The sequence below is a fragment of the Crinia signifera genome, chromosome 3 (assembly GCF_055691185.1).
Source record: "Crinia signifera chromosome 3, ASM5569118v1, whole genome shotgun sequence".
NCBI lineage: Eukaryota > Metazoa > Chordata > Amphibia > Anura > Myobatrachidae > Crinia > Crinia signifera.
The window spans coordinates 177286996-177311652 of NC_139219.1; the positions used below are offsets into that span (position 1 = coordinate 177286996).

General features: G+C 43.2%; 1 protein-coding gene across 4 annotated transcripts in view; it reads left to right on the top strand.

Moving 5' to 3' along the window:
* The first annotated feature begins 606 nt into the window (after nt 1-606).
* The window catches only part of MCHR2 (melanin concentrating hormone receptor 2), a 186266-nt gene continuing 162215 nt past the window's right edge, over nt 607-24657 (top strand). For 3 of the 4 annotated variants that reach the window (XM_083176987.1, XM_083176989.1, XM_083176990.1), the window contains exon 1: nt 607-881. The gene's annotated coding sequence lies outside the window, so the exon portion shown is untranslated. The remainder of the gene's footprint in view (nt 882-24657) is intronic. The other variant, XM_083176988.1, reaches the window with a different exon arrangement.

A 24657-nucleotide genomic window follows, 5' to 3' on the forward strand; every position in this document is an offset into this window, starting at 1 on the left:
TCAATCACTTTGCGAATGTCAGGCGATCAAAAAGGTAGCAGGAGTTCATTGCTGCATTTTGACATATACACACGAACAGTAAATTGATAACCAACCGCAGTGTGAATTCACCCCCGGACAATTAGGTCTAAATTCCCACCAATGAGACACAATGAGGGTTCACAGTTGAGTTTTGAATCACAATTTATTTCTGTTTTCGTTTCCAAGTTCATTACTTTTTAACCCATATTTGCTGTTTGATATGGGATCATAAAGAGCCTTTTTCATTTAAAATAAATAAAAGGTAAATTTTAAACGTATTTCTATTTGATAGCGCACCAGTGACAGACGCTGCAGCTGGATACAGCTACAGTGTATATAGCTATTTACGTGTATAAATGAAACATTAATCTTGCGACCATTTATAATAAAGTATGGCTAATAAAAATATATATTTATTTTTCCTCTCTGCAGAGCTAAAGATTGATTGTTTACTACGTGCATTAAACTAATATCCAATACTTGGGAATCAAAAACAACTTGATGATACCTGAAACAGCGCAATCAACTTGGTCACTCAGCCTGATTGCATTACTAAAGCAGACCTCTTTGTGCTGGAATGAAACGCCTTCCTTAGGTGAACAGCTAGGAGGCTCACTTCCTGCACATTCCCTCTGTACCTTATACACAGACCACAGCTCTCTGTTCTCTCGCTGCAGAAGGGCTGATATCCATAGCACTTCCAGCTGACATTGGCTCACAGTATAATAGGTACTGAGGAAACCTTCAACTTTGTGGATACTGTGCAATATGATCAATTCACCATTCTCTTTCTGAAAGATGTAAAGAATAAGCAGGAGCTGGATTTGTTTGCTCTACCTCTCTACTCCCAAAAAGATAAGGTAGGTGCAGTGTGTGCTCTGGAAATTTTGGACACTTTGCCAATGTTTGCGCTAAGGCTTTTTAGTTTAGTATGTGGGAATATTTCTTATTCATTATATAATATTTTATTATACATATTTTAAAGTTTTCCGCAGTATATACTTGTTACATTTGCATAATGATTTTATAAAGTTATCGAATTAAATTGCAGAACATGAATACGATGTTCTAGTACAGTGATGGCTAACCTTGACACTCCAGCTGTTGTTGAACTACCCATTCCAGCATGCCCTGCATCAGTTTCAGCATGGTCAAATAGTAAAACTGTAGCAGGGCATGCTGGGATGTGTAGTTCAACAACAGCTGGAGTGACAAGGATAGCCATTGCTGTTCTAGTAACATGCATCAGAAAATGAGCAAACCTAACTTACAGTATATGTTCTAAATAATATGTTTATTGCTGCATGAAAAGTACAAGGTTTTCGTGTTTGACTGTCACATACATGTGCTACATGAACAGACCATAGTTAGCAATACAGTATGCCTTAAACAATTCTGGAGTAGCTTGAATTGTGAAAATATACATTATTTTACATGCCATTCTAGAATTATTTTGTTATCCAAAGTAATACATGTAATATGATTTAGGGTTAACATGTTTAAGCGATAAGAAGACAAAGTTAAACGTGACATAAAATATATTTTTTACAAAAAGATAAGGCAAAATAATATCTTTCTTGAGCTGTATGAAACACAAACACAAAAATGCTACAGCTTATTATCGTTACTAAAAATAAAGTAAGTGCAGCAGGTTTCGAAACTGATGTTTGTCATTGAATCATCATAGCCCTCTGTTCTTCCTAACAATGTATAAAGGTTATGACCTTGGAATCTTTTCAAGTGGTTGATCTGACAATGTGCGCAAATGGTGTTTCTCTAGCAAGGTCCCAATTTAAAAAATTTACGTAAAATTGTTTAATGAAAGGGTAGTTCTAAATTTAGTAACAGTATTTCACTGGCTGTTAATGCATCCTACATAATAAACATATATTAACACATATATTAGATGACCATTCTGCAAGATTAATATACGGGCTACAATCATGTTTTTATTCGAGTGAATATCATTAAATGAATACATTTAATTTAGTGTTTGTGTGCTGAGTATATATTTGGTGGATGGTGAGGTTGCCGTGGAGAAAGAGGTATTACAAATATAGAAAATTGTTATTCTATGTTATGAAATAGACTGATCTCACTTTCACCCCTAAGGTCCTCAGAATAGCTCTGTATTTCAGATATTGCTACTTGGTTTCAAATCCACAGAGCACATGCAAAACAATGACTTTCAAGACTTGTGTTGCCACTTGGTTTAAAATCCCCAGTGCAGATGAAGCAGTGGTGTTAAAGCTGTACTGTGGCAGTCTATATGCTTCTTAGCTAAAAGAGAAGGTTTCCTCAAAGAACCCAGTTAAGCTGTAACTTGAAAAGGAAGCAAGGATTGCCATTGTTGGGTTAGTCATTGAAGATCACCATTGACAGTGCCGTCAGTGATTAACATTGGTGGCACAAACCCATTGATGGTGAACCAGTGGCAAGTCCCTTAGGTTTGGGTGTAGGGCTTACTAATGCAGGGCTCATCACTGGGCTCTCTCCATTGAAAAACAATTCATTGCTGGCAGGAAACCTTGGATAGTAGAGAAATATCTGACCCATGCAATCTCTTGCTACACCATAAACGCACATAGAAACATTCGGCCCATCTAGTCTGTCCCCTTTTTTAACCATATGGTTATATCAAACCCTGTTCGATCCTTATTTCTTTGTAAGGATATCCGGTACTTGTTTCCTAGCACGGCGCCCATGATTTTGATCTTACTGCATCTTATACATCTCATCGCATCGCATACAATATAGTGGCATGCGATGGGTGCTTACAATGTTAAATGCACCCCCATTGTCAACGCCACCCCCACTATCATTTCCAACCCGAAGCATGGCAGGTGTTGCGAGCCCGCGAGGGGCGGCGGTACGTGACCTCCGACCTTTTCATAACCCCACTATCCACGTCGGCATGGAGTTGATTTTAGACAGTGTGGTGATCCCGAAGCGCGGCAAGCGCAGCAAGCTCCACGAGAGGACGTGGATGACTTAACATGTATTCCGCGGCCCCTCGCTGCGCTCGCCACACTATCTAAAATCAACTCCACGCCGACGTGGATAGTGGGGGTATGAAAAGGTCGGAGGAAGCGTACCACCGAACCTCGCTGCGCTCGCCACGCTTCGGGTTGGCATTGATAGTGGGGGTGGCATGGACAATGGGGGTTCATTTAACATTCTAAGCACCCATCAGAGTTGTCCAATTAAAAATCGCATCATTTACCCGATTATCGCATACCATCGCATGTATTATGTAATGGTATGCGATGGGCGCCATTCTAGGAAACAAGTACCGGATATCCTTATGTCTATTCTATGCATGTTTAGGGCCACTTGTCCACTACCTTTTTTGTGACGTCATTTTTCCTCCGATTTCCCCTGAAATAGCAAACAATTGCAGTTTGCTAAGGAAGAAAGATGTTTACATTGCTAAAATTATTATTATCATTACTAATTAAAAAATATTTTAAGCTGGTCCCCACTAGCTTCCCCCACATGAAGGGGTATACAGATGGAGCAGCTCCCATCGAATCAATAGAATCGCCAACCGCCAGCACCTGGAAGGGGTGTGCGTGCACGAGACGCTCGTGCACCCTGTTCCAATGGAGTTCTCCCCGACGCTCCTCCGTCTCGCATGTAGCCACCCCGCACTCCCCCCTAACCCTGCCCATCTCCCTGAAGCTGAGACGGGCAGGTATTCCTCTCCCAACCGCTGAGTGACTGGGGCACGCTCGTGTGTCCCCGAGAGATGGAGCGCCTCTCCGCCAGCCTGCGCCAGCTGAGGGAATCTGATGATTCCCAGCGCTAGCTGAGAGGCGCTCCATCTGTATTTAAACAAACAACACTTTAGGTTTTCATCATCAGGTTTGGGATCCACTGATTTACTAAAGGCACATCCAATGAAAATCCACCCAAAATACAGCCTTTAGAACACAATCAATCTTCTTTTCTGGGAATGCTCATTCCTACTGGAGGGGGGGGGGGGGTTTGATCTAATTGATACAAATGTAAGCTGACTTCTAAATAGACCAAGACATGGCCAGCCAATCAGAATTCATCTGTTATTTATTATCTTCCTACAGCAATCATGTGCACTCTAGGTTGCTGCTAAGTTAAACACACCTTTATGGAGGTCTAGGGAACGACCACAGGTTTAAAAAATATATATTTGAAAAAGCATGGGATTCTTTAAATAAAAAATGTAATTCAATATACTAACCTCAATAAATGCAACAAATGTTTAGTATTTGCTTGAAAACTACAGTAATAAGGGAATAGCGTATATATATATTTTTTATATTTATAACTACCGTATATAATTAACTTTGTTCTTCTGATCAGATCTATATTATATTCGGAAATCGTACTTGAGGGATTTATTCATATCTAAAGGAGACAGAAAGCAATTGTAAGGTGTGATAAGAGGTGGGAATCAGAAGAAAGTTTTTAATCTGTGGAGTATCATCTGTCACTGGTCATAGGGAAATGATCATCGTGATTTTAAAGATCCATGTGGGATACTCTAAGCAGCTTTAAAATTGTTTTGTAGCCTGTAACCTGATGGTTATTTCTGGGTATATGTTGGTGTACTGTATATTCCAACTCTGTAACAAATGTTCATACAGTCATTTTTTTTTTACTCCCCTTTGACTATCCCTACATAATAGGGTACACCATTTCTATCTTTAACGTTGTGCTAAATATTTAATTTTCTATCTACTTCTAATATTGTACTCACACCAAAACAGAATGGGGGGGGGGGGGGTCAGAGGCGGCACAGGGGTTGGTGATCCCTGGCACATTCGTGTGTTCCAAGCACCAGTCCAAAAGGAAGCAAACTCTCCTGTGAAGGGACGTGGACCTGAAGAAAGTCCTTGTTTAGTACCATCTGGGGACATGGCCTCACCAGGAGGGAGCATTAGCCCATTAAAAGCCCCACTACGTTACTTCTGGAATGTGCCCAGCATTCCTAAAAGAGATGCTGGGCTTCCCCCAGTGACTCTTACTGCACTGTCGGTTCCATGTCAGTGATAAACATCTGGTGCGGCACAAGAATGTCATGGTTCAGCACCAGGTTAACTGTCACTAAGGAGGAGCTTCGTTTTGGTGTTACCCCCTGGAAGGGTGGAATCCAGATGTGGACGTCCACCCACCTTGTGACGCTTCTGACTGGGTGTGCATCAGCATACTGGGGTTGTTCAGCTGTCTGATGCAAATGCAATAAGGGCTGATTGAATGTTCCAGCCATGCAGAGCACCTAGGGCTGGCTGAGCAGCTCAGTCTCCAGGCCCTCTGCTTGGCTGACCAGCTTACAGACAGGAGCTGGCCAAACAGCTCTCCCTAACATGCTCTGCTCAGCCACTAAGCAGACAAAGGGAAGCTGTGAGGTCAGGTCCTCCTATCTTGCCCTGTGAGAGGTTGCATTGCCCTCTTTTATGCATGCTTCAGTGATTTGCAAGCACAATAAAATGCCAGGGCTCTTTTACAGCCCCAGTAGGTCCCTGGTAGTTACTTAAAGGTCACTACATAGTGTTTTAAATCCAATTAATGTGACATAATGGTAGGAGACAATGTAATTAGAAAAAAAATTCAAGAGAGATTGATTCAAGTTTATCTGTAAATGATATCAGAACATTTCATTAGGAATTTTATTATTATTACTATTATTATTATTATTATTATTATTATTATTAGTAGTAGTAGTAGTAGTAGTAGTAGTAGTAGTAGTAGTAGTAGTATTTGTATTGACACTTTAAAATATTGGACAGATTAACTAGGATCTTGGCAGTGCCTACAGTTCACAAGTTATTACATTACCCACATGAAGTCTAAGAAAAGCACAAATGAAAATTATTTATGTATTCCTCTGTATAAATATTAAGGGTTGTTGAATGGTTGCCATAATGTTGAAATTAACTATGTTCACATTCATCATGTAGACACTGACACTGATAAAAATGTTGACATTTTAGATTGTTGACATAAAATACCTTGTTGGCCAGCATTGATTTGCCTGCTCCTGGAGGCTGCAGTGATTCCTGCGTGGCTTCCAGGTCCTGTGACTTTGATTATTGATTATAGCTGTGATTCTCTAATGTTCTGGTGATTATTTATAAAGTTTTGAAAATTAATCCCTGATACACCCTTTAGTGCCTAAATGTATTTATTTATTAACAGTTTCTTATATAGCGCATACATATTCCGAAGAGACATATGAACATTCACATCAGTCCCTGCCCCAGTGGAGCTTACAAACTATGTTCCCTACCACATGTACATGCACACACAGATATTCTAGCCAATTAGCCTACCAGTATATTTTTGTGGACTGTGGGAGGAAACCGGAGTACCCGGAGGAAACCCACGCAAGTACGGGGAGAATATACAAACTCTGCACAGTTAGAGCCATAGTGGGAATCAAACCCATGAACTATGATTTATTTTGTTGGGAGCTAATTAGCCTACCAGTATATTTTTGCGGATTGTGGGAGGAAACCGGAGCACCCGGAGGAAGTCAATGCAAGTACAAGAAGAATATACAAACGCCGCACAGTTAGAGCTATAGTGGGAATCAAACCCATGACCTCAGCACTGTGAGGCAGTAATGCTAACCATTACACCATCCGTACTGCCCATATATCTAATCGCTCCCCAGCAACAACACTTACCCTCCTACCTGCAGCTTAACCTTGATGTCGACCTTCTGACAATGTTGATATTTTACATGTCAGCCCCATCTTAACCATAACTGATGTCATTGTGGTGTTGAACTTTTGAATGCATCACACTGTTAAAGAATAAAACTTTCCTTTAAACTCAGTAAACGTTGATCTGCAGCAATGTTCATAAACATGAAAAACATATGAAATCCACCTTAGTGTAATTGCATATGCAATTAAGGTATTTGTGTAATAGCATGGTGCCCGTTATGTAGTTAGCGTAGTGTCCCTGTCAGAATCAGCGTATTGTTCGCACGGCCAGTGTAGTTAGCATAGTCAGTCAAAAGTAGTGTAGTGTTCCCGTGGCCGCTTAGCCTAGTTAGCATAGTCAGCGTCGCTGTCAGAAGTAGCGTAGTGTTCCCACGCCCAGCGTAGTGTTCCCGCGCCCAGCGTACTCAGCATCCCTGTCAGTTTCAGCATAGTGTTCCCGCACCCAGCGCAGTCAGTCAGCTTTACGCAGTTACCGTAGTCAGTCAGAGGTGAAGGTGAAGTGTCTGCGGCTGTATTATTTCTGATGCTCGTATAAGCTCCTTGTTAATTTGGAATGGCTTCAGAACCTCTCACGATGTTTAACCTGCCGCAAACAGAGGAGTCGGTGGCATTTTTTCAACAGCACCATTTGCTGCCACTGACACAAACCTGTATTAATGGCCACTCAATGCACTTGAGTATGAAGAAGTGTATGTGGCGCTGCCACATTAAAACATGCCGAAAGAAGGTCAGTCTCCGTGCGGCTTTCTGGGCTGCCATATCCCATTTCTTACCTTCATTTGTTTTGATTTTCATGGGCAGAGGAGCTCACAAGCATATATTTTTGTGAGCGACAACTAAAGTTGTCGAACAAAACCACCGTGCTGTATAATAACCTTATGCGGGAGGCCTGCACCATGGATTTAATGTCGCAGCCCCAATGCCGGATTGGTGGTCCGGGAAAAATAGTTGAGGTGGACGAGTGTCTCTTTGTCCAGAGAAAAAGTGATGTTGGACGAGTGCTGCCTCAACAGTGGTTGTTTGGAGGCATATCCCAAGACACCAAGACATATCCCAAGCACCCTGATGTCCGCCACCAAAAAAATATATAGAACCAGGTACGACTATATATTCTGATTGCTGGCGTGCATATAACACTGAACAGCTGGAGCAGGCACAGTACCACCATGCACGGGTTAACCACCAGTATAATTTTGTGGATCCGGAGACTGGGATTCATACTCATAACATCGAACGCATTTGGGGATCTTGTAATTGGTGTAACAAAAGGCAAAGGGGCACTGTGCGCCAAAATCTGGACCCCTAACTTCAGGAATTTATTTGGCGCAAAACTTTCAGCGCAGAAAACGCTTTCCAGTGGATTTTATATGCCCAAACTCTGCTCCCAAAGGCTGACAAAGCAGACGACACATGCAGACACAGCTGCGTCAACTTCAACTGCAGTTTCCGTGAATGCAGATACTGAAGAATAACTGTTTTATTATTTACTTTGTCTTGTTATTTCATATTGTTAAGTGGTTTTATTATTCACTAAAATCCAGTTACCAGTTAACACATGTCGTCATTACTGTCTCAGATGTATGATATGGCAGGTGTGAATGTGTTCCTGAAACACCCCCACTATCCACACCAGCCTGAAGCATGGCGAGCACAGTGAGTCCCGCTAGGGGATGCGTTACGCGTCCCCCCGACCTGTTCATACCCCCACTATCTACATCGGTATGGAGTTGCTTTTTTAAAGTGTGGCCGCGGATTGCTTTGCAAGTATTCCATGTCCCCTCTCGGGGCTCGCTGCGGTCGCCATGCTATGGTCACTTTATAAAATCGACTCTATGCCAATGTGGATAGTGGAAGTATAAACGGGTCAGGGGGACGCGTAATGCTCCTGCGTCTCAGACAGACGGAGCGCCTCTCTGCCGGCGCCTGCATGATCCCCTCTCCACCGGCGTCCGCCAGAGCAGAGGATCTGGCGGTTACCGGCGCTGTGTGAGAGGCACTCACTAGGCTTGCAAGCGATGCCAGGGACAGAGCTGGGCTGCCGCGGAGTCACTGTGCTAACTACGCTAACTACGCTAGGCAGCCGTTGAGCTGTCACTACGCTAACTACGCTAGGCAGCCGTTGGGCTACGTTGACAGAGTAGCTTACCCTACACTGAAAACGTAGCATAGCCGGGCTATTACACAAGTACTGCCATTAATATATGGAAGTTAATTGATGGAGCACTAAGCACTAAGAATAAGAACTACAGTAGTTGCCATCATTTCATGTTTGCCAAGATTGTGGAATCATACAGGCAGGGGTCATAGTGTCTACAAGAGGAAGTTCAACATGCATTCGGTCGGCCACTGAAGGATGTCATGCATGAAGGTCGAAACGCATCCATCTTGGATATATATGCTGGAACCAGGTCACATGTGGTGCCTGCCATTTCAGACAGCATTGAAGGCATTTTCCGACAAAACCGATGACTTTTAAAACAAGTCAGATTTATTTTGTCGGAAATGGACGTGGATTGTCGAATTCTCACCCGTTTTCGCCAATCCGTGGCTGTTTTTGCCAATACACTGACTTACCAACACTCGACAGTCGGAACATTGAATTCCGACTGTCGATTTTCTGCCAAGAGAAACCAAAATGACCTGTGATTCCGACTGTCAGAACGTTCTGACAGTTGGAATCCCGGATCGATTACCCCTTTATCTAGTTGTAGTCACCACATGTGACCTGGTTCCAGCATATCTATCCAGGATGGATGCGACTTGGTGCATGCGTAGAGATACTTGTCCTAAACAACAATGGAAAATTTCAATAACAGTGTGAGCTACATCTCGTTCATACTATTTTCTCAGGGTTTTTTTTCTTTTCTAATTACTTTGCTGGAATGTACCCATGGGAGGTCTGCCACACCACCCTCGCGAGGTTCCTTTTCTTTACAATTTTAACTAAAAATATTGGATCACTATTTGTCAAGCTAAACTATTGATAATTTGTAATTGCCAAAGTATTATTCTTGTCATTTCTTTGTGATTCATTCAATAAAGTGTTTAGGAATAAATATGTGGGTTTTACAATACATTGTATTTAATAAATACTCTGCCACTTAGTCTGAATGGCAGCCCATCGAGCCGGAAGGCGGGTTGGTTGTATCACATCGCTGCCTGATTGGACGTTATTGTCCGCCTGTTTGATTGACAGTTGTGTGAGGATAAATTGTTGGGGGAGAACCAAGACCCTCCAGCAAGCTGTCACCTTAAACCCATCTCCAGCTCCATCTGCGGTCGCTATCTAACTTCTGGCTACTTCCAGTCTGCCCGGCGAAGAGGGAGCATCAGCACAGCGGCTGCCACGTGGTTCAGCCGGTCTCTGCGCTTAGAAGCCCTCACAGCCAAACCAACAAAAAGAGACCCAAGCTGGTACATTATCGCAGGAAAACCACCAACACGGAGTGCAGGGTAAGATAGGGTCAGCAACACCAGACTGACCAATCTTTCAACAATCCAACTCTTTCACATAAAGAGTGTAAACATTGGTACTAACCATTTTTATTTTTACAGGTACCACCACTTATATTTTATATTCCAAATTTTATAGGCAAATTTAATGTTTCCTATTTTCATCCCATAGCCCCAATTACATTCTGGTCAGGCACAACACATATATTAAATTGCTAGCGGTCCTCCCCCAACCATCTCTAAACTAAATTTACAGGAGCTGCTCAAAACCAAGCGCAGGACCACTTAAACCTTCTTGAGGATAAATTGTATTGAGCGCCCGCAAAGACCACGACCTCTGACGAAGTCATCTGGCGAAACACGTTAGGGCATGATTTGGGGACGCTCTCCCCTCTGACAGCTGGCTGAAACTTTGGCTTTGGTCTCCGGGACGCTGCACTGCAAGCCAGCATATGGACGTCAGGCGGGACCTTGGATCATATGGCTGCCCAGCTGTATTGCCATGGTATTTACTTATATGCCGTGGGGTAACCAGTCCACAGTGTTTTTGATCTTGGTACGAGTCCCCACTGTTTGTACCCAGGATGGATGTTTTTATGTCTATTAAACTACACTTTTAATGCACTATTGGGTGCGCCTTCTCATTCTATTGTTTGCACAGATTTCCACTCCTTGGGTCCCGGAGTTTTTTTCCTAGAGAAGGAAGCTGTGGCCATTACAGAATGGTCATAGTGCCTTTTAACCCCTGTTGGTCCGAACAGGAGGCTCAGGATTACTGGTCAAGTTAAATAAGTGACCTAACAGTGCCTATACTCGCTTGTTTATATATATATATATATATATATATATATATATATATATATATATTTGTAATAGTGGGCATAATGATAAATTGATAACTGCCATACGGACAATTGTATTTTGATTCAGCAATGTTGCCTCTTCCTATTGTGAAGCAGAATTTTCCAACAGTTGGATTATTTTTAACATTTATAAAAACACACGTACTGTACAGACCCTGAGACGATCGTTATTCAACGTTACGAAATCTGCATTTGAATCATTTGTTGTTTTTAAAAATAATCCACAGCACCATTAGGTCATGAAAGAAAACACCTGCTACTCTTCAAACAAGCAAATAAATCATCTGTATATACAGTACTTCACATATCTGCACATATTATGTAATCAAAATCATTGAAGCTTACATATGCAGATGGTAAGAATTACTTGATGAAAAAAATCTGTTCATAGGTTTCAAATTCACTAATTTTATAGGATGAAGCATCAGAAATTGTGTTCATCGTAATTTGATTGAATTTCAGCCAAATTTGAGATTTGTAACAAATAGTTTTTGGTACTTAGCACGGCGCCCATCGTGGGTCATCGCATACGGTCAGTTAAGGTATGTGATGGACCCGACCAATGCGATTTTGGACTATTTTTAGCCTTTTTCCGACAATTAAAAAATCGGGTCCATCGCATGCCATTATAATGGCATGCGATGCGACCGACGCGATTTAACATTGAATGCATTGTACTCAATGTTAAATTCCTATGTAAAATCGGTTCCACTATATGCCATTATAATGGCATACAATGCGACCAATGCGATGGACCCGATTTTACATAGGGAACAATGTTAAATGTGCCAATGTACCCGATTTTTTATTGTATACCCACCCTGAAGGGCAATCTGTATGTCAAATGCCCCCCCATTGTTAACGCCACCCAACGATGAATGCCAACCTGAAGCGTGGCGAGCGCAGCGGTATGTGTCCTCCGACCTTTTCATACCCCCACTATCCATGTTGGCATGGAGTTGATTTAATATAGTGTGGCGAGCGCAGCAAGCCACAGAGCCCGAAGCATGGAGAGCGCAGCGAGCCCCGCGAGGGGACGCGTAATACCTGTGAAGTAATGCGCGTCCCCTCGCGGGGCACGCTGCACTCGCCACGCTTCGGACTCGGTGGCTTGCTGCGCTCGCCACACTATATAATATCAACTCCATGCCGACGTGGATAGTGGGGGTATGAAAAGGTCGGAGGATTAGTACCGCTGCCCCTCGCGGGCTCGCTGTGCTGGCCACGCTTCGGGTTGGCGTTCATCGTGGGCTGGCGTTAACAATGGGGGGGCATTGGACCCATCAGGGTGGGTATACAATGAAAATTGGGGTCTGGGGGGCATTTAACATTGGGCCCAATGTAAAATCGGGTCTCAGGGACCATTTTACATTGGTTCCAATGTAAAAATCGCGTTGATCGCATCGCATGCGATTTGATTGCATGCGATGCGATCAACGCAATTTTTTAGGACCCGACGGATACAATTAAAATCGCTGGCACCGTGCTAGGAAACAAGTACCTTGTTTTTTTTTTAATGCCTCTTGAATTTAGGAGCATTTGTGCCTTTCAGGTGCAGTTTCTTGAGGAGACATTCTCTTTTCTTTAACTTGTACTATAGCTGGTAAATTACAGCTTAATCTAGAAAGAAAAAGAAAAGTTCAGGCACGTATAAACAGAATCAATAATGACTTGAACTGAAGCGACAATTGTATATGGGAAAGAGAATGTAGAAGAAAAGGTTACTATTTCAATATACAGTAACAATACCTTTCCTTTCTTTGTGTGGAAAAAGTGTAAATCTCCATGCACTTAGCACTCCAGGAGACCACAGTCAGCAAACCTTTGGTTCCCTAAACAACAACAAATAGAAAAATGACTCACTTTGTCAAATGTACTCTAAAGTCAGTAGTGTAGCAATAGTCCCAGTCGCTGGGAGGCGCTGTGTAAGTGCAGGCACCGGGGGTCTGCAGGGTTATGGTAATGCCGCTGTGTTGCTGCCAGGACCCGCAGATTTACCTGTCTGAGCAGCGGTCCCGGCTCCCCTCCTGCCCTGGCTTCTGCTGAAATGAAAATGGACCATCATAAAATATCCCCCACCATACAGCAGACAGTTCTCTGAAACTGTCTGCTGTATGGGGCTGGACATTTTGTGATGGTCCGTTTTCATACCAGCACAGCGGAGGGTAAGGCACAGGGGCATGGGCAGTGGCAGGGGGGGGCGAGGGCATTGCCGAAATTTTCGGCTGGGGGGATTTTCATAGTTGCGCCACTGTCTAAAGTAGGGAAGGAAGTCTACAATATAGTGTAATGTTAGTAAAAAACAATACAAGGCCTGATGATACTATACTCACCCTTTTTGGTGCTATAAATAGCCTTCAATATAATAATAATTCCAGTGTCTTTCAAATTTTTGTGAATTTGATCAGAGGTCATACAGTATGTATGGAATATGTTATTCTTCAATGCAGTAAAAGTAACATTATACCTTTCTGTATGTTATTAAGGGGGTGTTAAATGACTCCCCATTGATTTCTGCATTAGCCAGCTGCTCTCAAGATGCTCTGTAGTGTTATTGTATTTATTTTTCATTACAGCTCCATGTAGTTGTGGACTGATTTTCATTGCCCCTGATATAACTTTGCAAGCTTATTTTTTGGAAAAAAAAATAATAGTAATTTTTTGCCTGTAATACATATCAAAACCTATAGAATATTGACATAATTATTATCTAAATTTTAGACCAGTTGTCTTCTTTTGAAGAGAGAATCAGCTGGATTTTCCATATAGGTACTCTAACATCAGAAGGACTCAATGAAAACATACAATTTTTCTCAGAATTGAAATATATAAGAGCAGGGCTGCCACCAGAAATAATGGAAAATAAATATATATATATATATATATATATATATATATATATATAATTTACTTGCTTTATATTAAATAAATACTGACATTACAACCTGGAAAGCTGTCTCCCTCCTAAACATAATCAGCCTTATCGCAACTTCAAAGTACAAACATGTGACGCTTCATTGCTCTCACTCCCACTAGTAGCCTGTCGGGCTGAGTTGCATCATGGGATTTGTAGTTTATATTTAACTGCTCATCGTCTGAGCAGTAAAATATGAACTACAATTCCCATGATCCACTGTCCCTGCTTTTCTGCCTGCCCAGCCGGCCAGGTTCCTCAGTCGTCTGACAGCAGCTGAGCTGAATCCTGGCGGCACCTTCCACCTTGTAGCGCTCTAAGCAGCGCGTACCCGGCATAACAGTCAGGTCAGCCTTGCATGTGATACATGCTGACACTCGGTCTCGGGCCCCATTTCTGTGCGGGGCCCGGGACTCAAGTACCCCCAGACCCCCCATCTTGGCGGCCCTGTATAAGAGGGAAAAGTCAGGATAATTATTCTAATACATTTCCTGGGTCTATTTTGATACTATTAATAAATGCCACTTGGAACCTTCGCTATGATTACTTTTCTTATTGATAAGTATAATAAAAGGTTACAGAGATAGATAAAAATATCAGCAGCCATTAAGTGAGGACTGGAATTGCCAACTGATGAATTAGGAACTCATTTATTACCATGATATATCATATTTATGAGTGATACCATTAAAATGATTTGTATTCAAGATAAATACAAAAATCACTGCATGTTAATATTGGCAGTGAATAATGCATATTATTAATATTTTTAATAAAGTATGATGCATATATACATAAATATAGAGATTGTGTAAACAAGTTTTTGTTTATTATATCAGTTTCAACACACATCTATAATATTACTGAAATATTAATTATTTTAAGAAAGTCTGAATGTTTTCAAAAATTTCATTAGATTACACCATTTCACAATCAATTCATATTTAATTTGTTTTCTCAGTAAATACACAATTATATTAATAATCTACATTTTTATATGAACATACTATTTTAAGTTTTTTTCGGTACTTGTGTATTATCACGGTGCCCGTCGCGTCGCATCGCATACCACTAATTAAGGTATGCAATGGCATGCGATGGCATGCGATGGCATGCGATGGCATGCGATGGCATGCGATGGACCCGATTTGAGGCTTTTCCTGGGATGAGTGTACAATTTTAATATAGCGTCGCATCGCATGCCATTATAATGGAATGCGATGCGATGCGATTTCAATGTTAAATGCCCACCCAGACCTGATTTTTTATTTTATCCCCACCCTGATGGGTAATGACAATGGAAAATGCTCCCCCCCCCCCATTGTTAACGCGACCCCACTATCAAGGCCAACCCGAAGTGTGGCGAGTGCAGCGAGCCCACGAGGGGCGGCGGTACGCGTCCTCCGACCTTTTCATACCCCCACTATCCACGTCGGGTTTTCACTGTGGGGGTATCGCCAGCAAAAGCTGGAGATACCCCATACAAGCCTATTGGCTTCTTAATGCGACTCACGTTGCCCTACACCGACCACAAAGTGCTGTGCTGCCTGGACCAGTGACCTCCTCCCTGCACTGTAAATCCTCTTCTGGGTGCAGTGAGGAGAGCCCACCCCGCAGCAGCATTTAGCCGGGTAAGGGAGGGAGGGAGATATGTTAGGGCATATGTGATAATTATCTATGTTACTGCATCCCGCCCTTTATTGGAAAAATGTCAGGTAGGAGCTGATTGGTTGGTTGTTTATCACTTTCCATTTTATCACTTTTGAAGCTTAGCTTAGCACATCTGGCCCCAAGTCATGTCATGTTGAGCTAGTCTGCTGTAAACTTTGTTGGTAGCTCCTCTTCTCTCTTCTGCAGTACAGCCTAAATGATACAAAGGCAGGTTCCAGATGACTGCCTGACAGTCGGTATTCTGATGGTCAGTACACCGACATCTGAATCCCGACTGTTTAATTGCCCGTCAGTCGGGATCCCGCAGTGAGTGAGAGCAGCGAGTAAGGTTCGCCTTTGGGCTCACCCCACTGTCAGAGCACCAGCAGTTGGGATTCTGATGTCGGGATACCTACCATTGATATCCGATTGTCAGACTGCCATAAAACACCCTACAATGTCTGTTGTATGATCGCAGGCATTTGGGGGAAATGTGGGTGAAAACAACTATCAGGAGATGGGGAGGTGTCTGTCCTGGGTATAATGCTGTGTGCAGATCTGACAGGGAAAAGCTGCATTAGCAACTATGAAATTAGGGTAGCTGAAATGCAGTCATTTGGATGGCGGTCACAGTGTCCACCAAACCTTGCCTCCTGGGGCATGTGACCCACTTGTTCCACCTTTGTTACGTGTCTGCTTAACCAATATAACTCTTCTCTTTAGAGAAATAGCCACATTGTTTAGCTAGGTACTAATAGAAGGCACTCTAATTATGTTGTTGTGTGCTATTGCTTAATAACCTGCAGCCATAATGTACTGTATATTGTAGTCCAATTAGACGTGTGAAAAAATGAGAACAAAACTATTTTAAAATTGCAGACTTGTGAATATCAGGTTAACTAATGTGTGTTACAGAGTAAAATATATGGTAGCTGTGTTAACAAATTGAAGACAGATACAATTAGAGTAACCTCCACTGAACAGATATTCCATGAAATATGCCAATTAAGAATAGTTTACTAGCTAATGAGAAATAAGATCTGTATGTATGTATGTATGTATCTATCTATCAGACTCAGAATCAGAATCAGCATTATTGGCCAGGTATACTTGCGTATACTAGAATTTTTTTTTGGTTTGCTGTGCAGCAGCCAGGTGGGTAACAAGTAAACAGCATACAGTATAAACAATAAACAATATAAACAGGTGGGAGAACAGTCATACAGAAAGTTATACCGAGAGGACACTGTGTTAGATTATGTGCAAAGGGTTATGGTGCGACTAGACTAGTGAGGTGAGGTGTTCATGAGTTCACGTGTCAACAGGTGAACCACTTGAGGGAAGAAACTTTTTAGGCTTCTGGTGGACCTGGTGGGAATAGCCCTGTAGCATCTGCCTGATGGCAGCAGGTTAAACAAGCTATGGCCAGGATGTAGTTCGTCCTTGACTATCTTTGTTGTCTGCTTTTTTGCTCTGGACAGGTAAAGGTCCAGGACAGAGGGAAGGTCTGTCCCGATTATCTTGGAGTCTGCATTAGTCTCTCTCTCGCTGGCGGAGCCGTACCAGACCAGTATTGAGGAGCACAGTACAGACTCCACAATATCCCTATAGATTGTAAGCTTGCAGCAGGGCCCTCCTACCTCCAAGTCTGTCTGTTGGTGCCCAGTTTGTCTTATCACTGTCTACTATTGTAAAGCGCAACGGACTCTGCTGCGCTATATAAGAAACTGTAAATAAATAAATAGCGGAGTAGAAGAGGAGCAGAAGCTTCTTTGGGATGTTGAACTTTCTCACTTGCCTAAGGAAGAATAGCCTCTGCAGCACCTTTTCCAACAATAGTATCAGTGTTGGGCCCCCATCTAAGGTCCCATTAAGGTAGATTGTGGTTCCTAGGAACTTGAAGGAGTCCACTAGCGACAGCACATTGTCAGCAATTGTTAGCGGAGGAACACCAACAGCCTTCTTCCTAAAGTCCACTACCATCTCAACGGTTTTGAGTGGGTCGAGCTCTAGATGGTTGCTGCTGCACCACCTGGCCAATCGGTCCACTTCTTGTCTGTATGCCGATTCATCCCTGTCCTTGATAAGGCCAATGACAGTAGTGTTATTTGATTTTCTTTACTGATTACGTCTCTGAGGTGCAGTCGTTGGTGTACAAGGAGAAGAGCATGGTTAGAGTACACAGCCTTGGGGGGCTCCTGTGCTGATAGACCGCACTTGGGAGGTGAATTTCCCTGCTTTCACAACTTGTTTTCTATCCGTCAGAAAGTCCACAATCAAAGAACACGTAGTTTCAGGGACTCCTAGGCGGAGTAGTTTGGGGTGAAGGATGTTGGGGATGATTGTGTTGAAAGTTGAGCTGAAGTCGACAAACAGGACCCTTGAATACAGTAGGTACCAGGCTTATCCAGGTGCTGCAGAATGTAGTGCAGGCCCAGGTTGACTGCATCCTCAATGCATTGATTAGATCGGTAGGCGAACTGGAGGGGTCTAGCTGGTGGCCAGTTGCAGCTTTCAGGTGGTCCAGTACCAGGCTCTCAAATGTTTTCATGATCACAGACGTCAGAGCTATCGGCCGGTAGTAGTTCAGATTTGTAATAGTGGATTTCTTGGGGACCGGAACAATAGTGGAGCTTTTGAGGCAGGAGGGATCTTTGCGTAGCTACAGTGATTTGTTGATCTGGTGAATATGGGGGCAAGTTGACCCGCACATACTCTCAGGCAGATGGTGACACCCCGTCAGGACCTGGTGTTTTCCTTGGTTTGGCCCTCTTGAACATCTCCTCCACCTCTACTTGGGTGACCTGGAGTGACTGGAGTTGGCTGTCAACATTTGGGGCAGCACAGATGGTATGGTTTGGTTCACAGTGGACTACTTTTTCAAACCTGCAATAGAAGTTGTTCAGCTCATCAGCTAGGTCTTGGTACATGGTGGTGGGTTTTGGTGTTTTCTTGTAGCTGGTTATTGATTGCATTCCTTTCCACATAGATACAGGGTTATTAGTGGACAGATTGTTTGTCAGCTTGTCAGAGAACCGCTTTTTTTTTTTGCCTGATTTCTTTTGTTAGGGAGTTCCTGGCTCGGTGGTATTGTGCTCTGTTACTGCTGCTGTAGGCCTCCTCTTTGACTCTGTGGAGTTGTCTGAGCTGGGCGTTGAACCAAGGCTTGTTGTTGTTGAGGATGTGGTAGGTCTTGGTGGGTATACACATGTCCTCACAGTAGCTTATGTAGTAGCTTAGCCTCGTTAGTCCATTTCTTAATGGTCTTGACGACAGGCTTAGCCGCTCTCAACTTCTGCGTATTGGTAGGGATTAGGTGGACAAGGCAGGGGTATGTATTTGTGTGTACAGTATGTGTGTGTATATATATATAAAAACAAGAAGGTATGGTCCCCGTATTGCGCTAGTCTATTGTACAGCAGCAACTCCAATAACTCTCTCCTGTTAGTGAGAGATAGAAGTGGATACAGGCATACTGTACATATATATATATATATATATATATATATCCAAGTCCTGGGATGGCACTCCAAATCTGGTATAGCAGCGCTATCCAAAAGTAATAAGCCGGTGCCCACCTAAGTTCAGAGCAGTGGAGTGCTGCTCTTACATGCAGTGAGGGGAGGAGACGGCGGCACTCGAAAATAAAGAGACCAAGCAATCCGGTTTTAGTACCGACGTTTCAAAGCCTGGTGGCTTTTTTATCAAGGTGCTTAGAGAACATACAATACGATGCGATTATAAATTGTATAAGCACCCTAATGGGGGCTGCAAGGTTACCTTAGTGCTGGGCTTGCCCCCATCGCAGCGGTCCGGGTCCCGGCGGCGGTGATCGGCGCTTGGAGATGATGTCATCTCCAAGTGGCGCCTCAGGAACTGCCTGCGCCGGGTGGGGGGAGCTCCGGTGTAAAAGTTAACAAGTGCTGGGTGCGACCTGGCATTTTGTGGGGCAGCCGCCAAAACGGGTTCTCTCCTGCTCTTCCTGCTTCTGACTCCCCCCACCACACTGCCAGGTCTCTGCACCTCCCAGGGTGGAGCAACACAGCCAGGTGAGTGCTGTGTATTTTGGGGGAGTGGGGTGGTGTATATAACGTGGGGGAGGGGGGCTGTGTGTAATATAATACATTGGTGTATGTGTACTCAACTGGCTGTGATATGATGGGGGGGGTGTATAATTTAAAATAAAAGGTATGAGTACTATGGGGGCACTGTGTGTAATATTGTGATGTAATATAAGGGGGGGGCTGTATGTAATGTATCACAGTGGTGTGTATACATCAGGGCTGGTCAAAAGGTCAATAGCGATCTCCCGGTCGATCCTGTAGCTCTTGCCAATAGATCACGATCAAGTGCCATTATCTCCAATATAAACATCTGCTGAAGCCTCCGAGAAGTTCTCTGAGGCTTCAGCATTTCCAATGATGCAGTGCACAGGTGATATCATGATGTCGCCCAAGCACAGCAACTGAGGAGCCTGCAGCAGGAAGATCAGCATCAGCAGAGAGCGGGGAAGATCGTGGTGGCGGGAGCGCTCAGCCTCAGTCATAGCGAAGTGTCAGCGGGAGGCTCAGCGGCAGCGCCATGCCATGCAAAAAGATTTGAATGTGGGTACATGCCCTGAATGTGGGGAGATGGGTTTCTATACAGTCCCCAGGTTGTTTTTTTATATGCATTTATGCAGTGGGAGGGAGGAGGGGTTCTCTTCACAATTGTAAGTTCATGCCAGATGCTGCCTGTTATGGAGTGTGTGTGTGTATATGTATATATATATATATATATATATATATATATATTTTAAGGGGGTGCAAATCTCAATCGCAGGCAGAAACTGGGATGAGATATCAAGAAATGGAAAAGCAGAATTTTGCACAAAACAAGGTTGATACCCTCTATTTTGGGGCAACTGCCGCTAAAATGTATTTTGTATTAGCGGGGGTGACAGGGGCGTAACTAGATATTCATAGGCCCCATAGCAGAAGTTTTTAAGGGACCCCTATTTAGTAACTGATGGTGAAAAATGTATGTAAAACATATTACTTAGACAATAAAGATGGGCCCCCTTCAGCTCTGGGCCCCATAGCAGCTGCACCCCTTGCACCTATAGTAGTTACGCCCTTGGGGGGTGCTATCCCAGCTAACTTGGACGTACAATTTGAACAAAAGGAAAAAATAAGTTGATAGGTGGATGCACCTCTATATGTTTTGTATTGAGTCAACAGGAATATATCCTACAAGTAAAAGTGGAGAATCCTATCATCTACAATAAAGGTCCAACAAAACAATTGTCTCACAATGAAAATAAATTATAGTGGTTGAGTAATCATTTATTTATCCTGATTACAATACCCCTACATAAAGAATAAAGCTACGTTCCACAGCCCCACCTTTTTATATTTAAAAAAAATATATTTTCACACAAATCTTTGGTACTTGTTTCCTAGCACGGCGCCCGTCGGGTTGATCGCATGCCTTAAGTTTAAGGTACTTAAGGCATGCGATCGACGCAATGGACCCGATTTTCTGTCAATCACCAGTGTATTTGCCTGGTGAAAGAGAAAATCGCGTTGATCGGGTCCATCGCGGCCCATTATAATGGGCCGCGATGCGACTGACACGATCAACGCGATTTTCCCATAGAGAATAATGTTAAATGATTTTTAAAGTTAAAATCGGGTTGATCAACCCGATTTTACATAGGTAACAATGGGAAATGGGCCAATATAGCCAATTTCTCATTGTATATGGTTAGAAAGTATGGTAAATGCCCCCCCATTGTTAACGCCACCCCACTATTGACGACAACCCGAAGCGTGGCGAGCGCAGCAACGTCGGCGTGGAGTTGATTTTATATAGTATGGCGAGCGGAGCGAGCCACCGAGCCCGTATACCTGTGAAGTTATGCGCGTCCCCTCGCAGGGCTCGCTGCGCTCACCACGCTTCGGGCTCGGTGGCTCGCTGCGCTCGCCACACTTTATAAAATCAACTCCACACCGACATGGATAGTGGGGGTATGAAAAGGTCGGAGGACGCGTATCGCCGCCGCTCGCCACGCTTCGGGTTGGCGTCAATAGTGGGGTGGTGTTAACAATGGAGGGCCATTTCACCCATTAGGGGGGGTTTGCTATTAAAATGGGGGGTTTGGGGGCTTTTTACATTGAATTCAATGTAAAATTGGGTCTCAGGGACCATTTTACATTGATTCCAATGTAAAAATTGCGTCGATCGCGTCGATCGCATCGCATGCGATTTGGTTGGCATGCGATGCGATCGACGCAATTTTTCCGACCCGATCAATACAATATCAAAGTCTTGGGCGCCGTGCTAGGAAACAAGTACCAAATCTTTTCATACTTTTTGCACATTATTTTGTACATCTGTTTGTCCTGTATGTTTTAATTTTAACCTCTCTTTTAACCAAAACTGTGGGTGATTCCCTACCATGAAAGTTTAATAACGATTATAGTATTCCCCACTTTTACTTGTAGGATATATTCCTGTTGATACAAACCATATAGGAGTGTATCCACCTATTAACTTCTTTTTTCCTTTTGTTAAAAAAAAAAGTGCACTTACACTTGTGAAGACACCTCCGCATAACAGAATGTCTGAATGTATATTTCGGGCACATTCCCTCTGTCAGAATGTGACTTTTTGCTCATTCCATGTGTCAGAATGTGAATTTCGTCTCATTCCCTGTGTCACAATGTGAATTTCGGGCACATTCTATCTCTCAGAATGTGAATTTTTGCACATTCCCTGTGTCAGAATGTAAATTGTGGCTCATTCTCTGTGTTCAAATGGAAATTTCAGGCACATTCCCTGTGTCAGAATGTGAATTTTGGGCACATTCTGTGTCAGAATGTGAGTTTTGGCTCATTTCCTGTGTCATAATATGAATTTCGGGAACATTCCCTATGTCGGATTGTGAATTTCGGGCTCATTCCCTGTGTCAGAATGTGAATTTTGTCTCATTCTGTGTCAGAATGTGAATTTTGGCTCATTCACTGTGTCGGGGGGGGGGGGGGGGGGAGGGGGGGTTTGCTATTAAAATGTGGGGTTTTGGGGCTTTTTACATTGAATTCAATGTAAAATTGGGTCTCAGGGCCGATTTTACTGTACATTGATTCCAATGTAAAAATCGCATTGATCGCGTCCATCGCATCGCATGCGATTTGGTTGGCATGCGATGCGATCGACGCGATTTTTCCGACCTGATCAATACAATCAAAATCGTGGGCGCCGTGCTAGGAAACTAGTACCAAATCTTTTCATACTTTTTGCACATTATTATGTACATCTGTTAGTCCTGTATGTTTTAATTTTAACCTCTCTTTTAACCAAAACTGTGGGTGATTCCCTACCATGAAAGTTTAATAACGATTATAGGATTCCCCACTTTTACTTGTAGGATATATTCCTTTTGATACAAACCATATAGGAGTGTATTAACTTCTTTTTTTAAATTGTGAAAGTATGCCACTGTATTTTCAGGACACTGTAGCACAGTGGTAGGAGAACTGTAGTGGGATTTTTTTGGTTATCTATATGCATTAACCTACCTCTATATGAAGCACTTAAAAGTTATTATTAAGAACAATTCTGTCATTTATAATAATTTTTGTTAATTTTGTGGAGATTAGTTATATCTTTTTTGTAAAAGTAATCTTTCCATTAGACTGTTACAATTAAGCTGGGTCTTCCAATAAGGTGAGTATATACTGTAAGTGTTTATAGTCTGTAGCGTGTAAGTGTGTAATTCAGTGTGAGTGGGTGTGCATGAGTGCATGTGAGTGACCCCTGCTAAATGTGACCCCCCCCCCCCCCGAGTAGTGCATCGCCCCCCTTCCCTGAATTGGATGTTGGTAGATCTACATCTCCCAGCAGCCCTTGCACCATCCAATAGCCCCCGGGACTCCCAGCAGCCTCTGCACAATGTGAAGAAGGAAAATTGGCCACCAGAGACAACTGTACCAGTGATTTGCTTTTATTGTTTTGACGTGCCACAGGGTTTTCTTCACTGATAACCATTTTTGGTACGTGTGTATTATCACGGCGCCCCCGATATTAAGTCGCACGATTTTTCATCGCATCGCATGCCATCGCATGCCATACACCCGATGCACAGCGATGCGATTTAAGCCCCCTATATGATTTTAAATTGTATAAGCACCCTAATGGGTGCTTTTAAGCACCCTAATGGGTGCTTACAATGTTAAATGCTCCCCCACGCCACCCCCAGTATGAACGTGAACCCGAAGCGTGGCGAGCGCAGAGAGCCCGTGAGGGGCGGCGGTACGTGTCCTACGACCTTTTCATACCCCCACTATCCAAGTCGGTGTGGAGTCGATTTTATATAGTGTAGCGAGCGCAGCGAGCGGATGCGGATTACTTCACAGGTATACGCGTCCACTCACCACGCTTTGGGCTCGGTGGCTCGCTGCGCTCGCCACACTATATAAGATCAACTCCATGCCGACATGGATAGTGGGGGTATGAAAAGGTCGTAGGACGCGTACCGCTGCCCCTCGCGGGCTCGCTGCGCTCGCCACACTTCGGGTTCACGTTCATAGTGGGGGTGGCGTGGGGGTCCATTTAACATTGTAAGCCCTCATTAGGTTGCTCATACAATTTATAATCGCATCGTATTGTATGGCATTGTATGCCATATACAATGCCATACAATTTTAACATTGTATGACATCGGGGGACATCGCGGAACATCGCATCACATACCATCGCATGCCTTATGGTCTGCGATGCGATGGGCGCCGTGATAATAAACAAGTACCCTTTTTTTTACCAATTGTTTACCATGGGTATTTGGAAGGGCGCATACCCATGGTTATTCAAAAGTGGGCAAGGTGTATACGAGATTTTTTACCTCACTACAATATTAAATTTGCCCCATTAAGGCTCTCCCTGAAAATCAAGAATGGAAAACAATCCATTGTAAATAATGACATCAGTAAATGTGTCCATTAGCAATGCATCATGGGAAAATATTTGCTATTCAATTTGCTATTCAAGTTACAGTACATTGTTGATG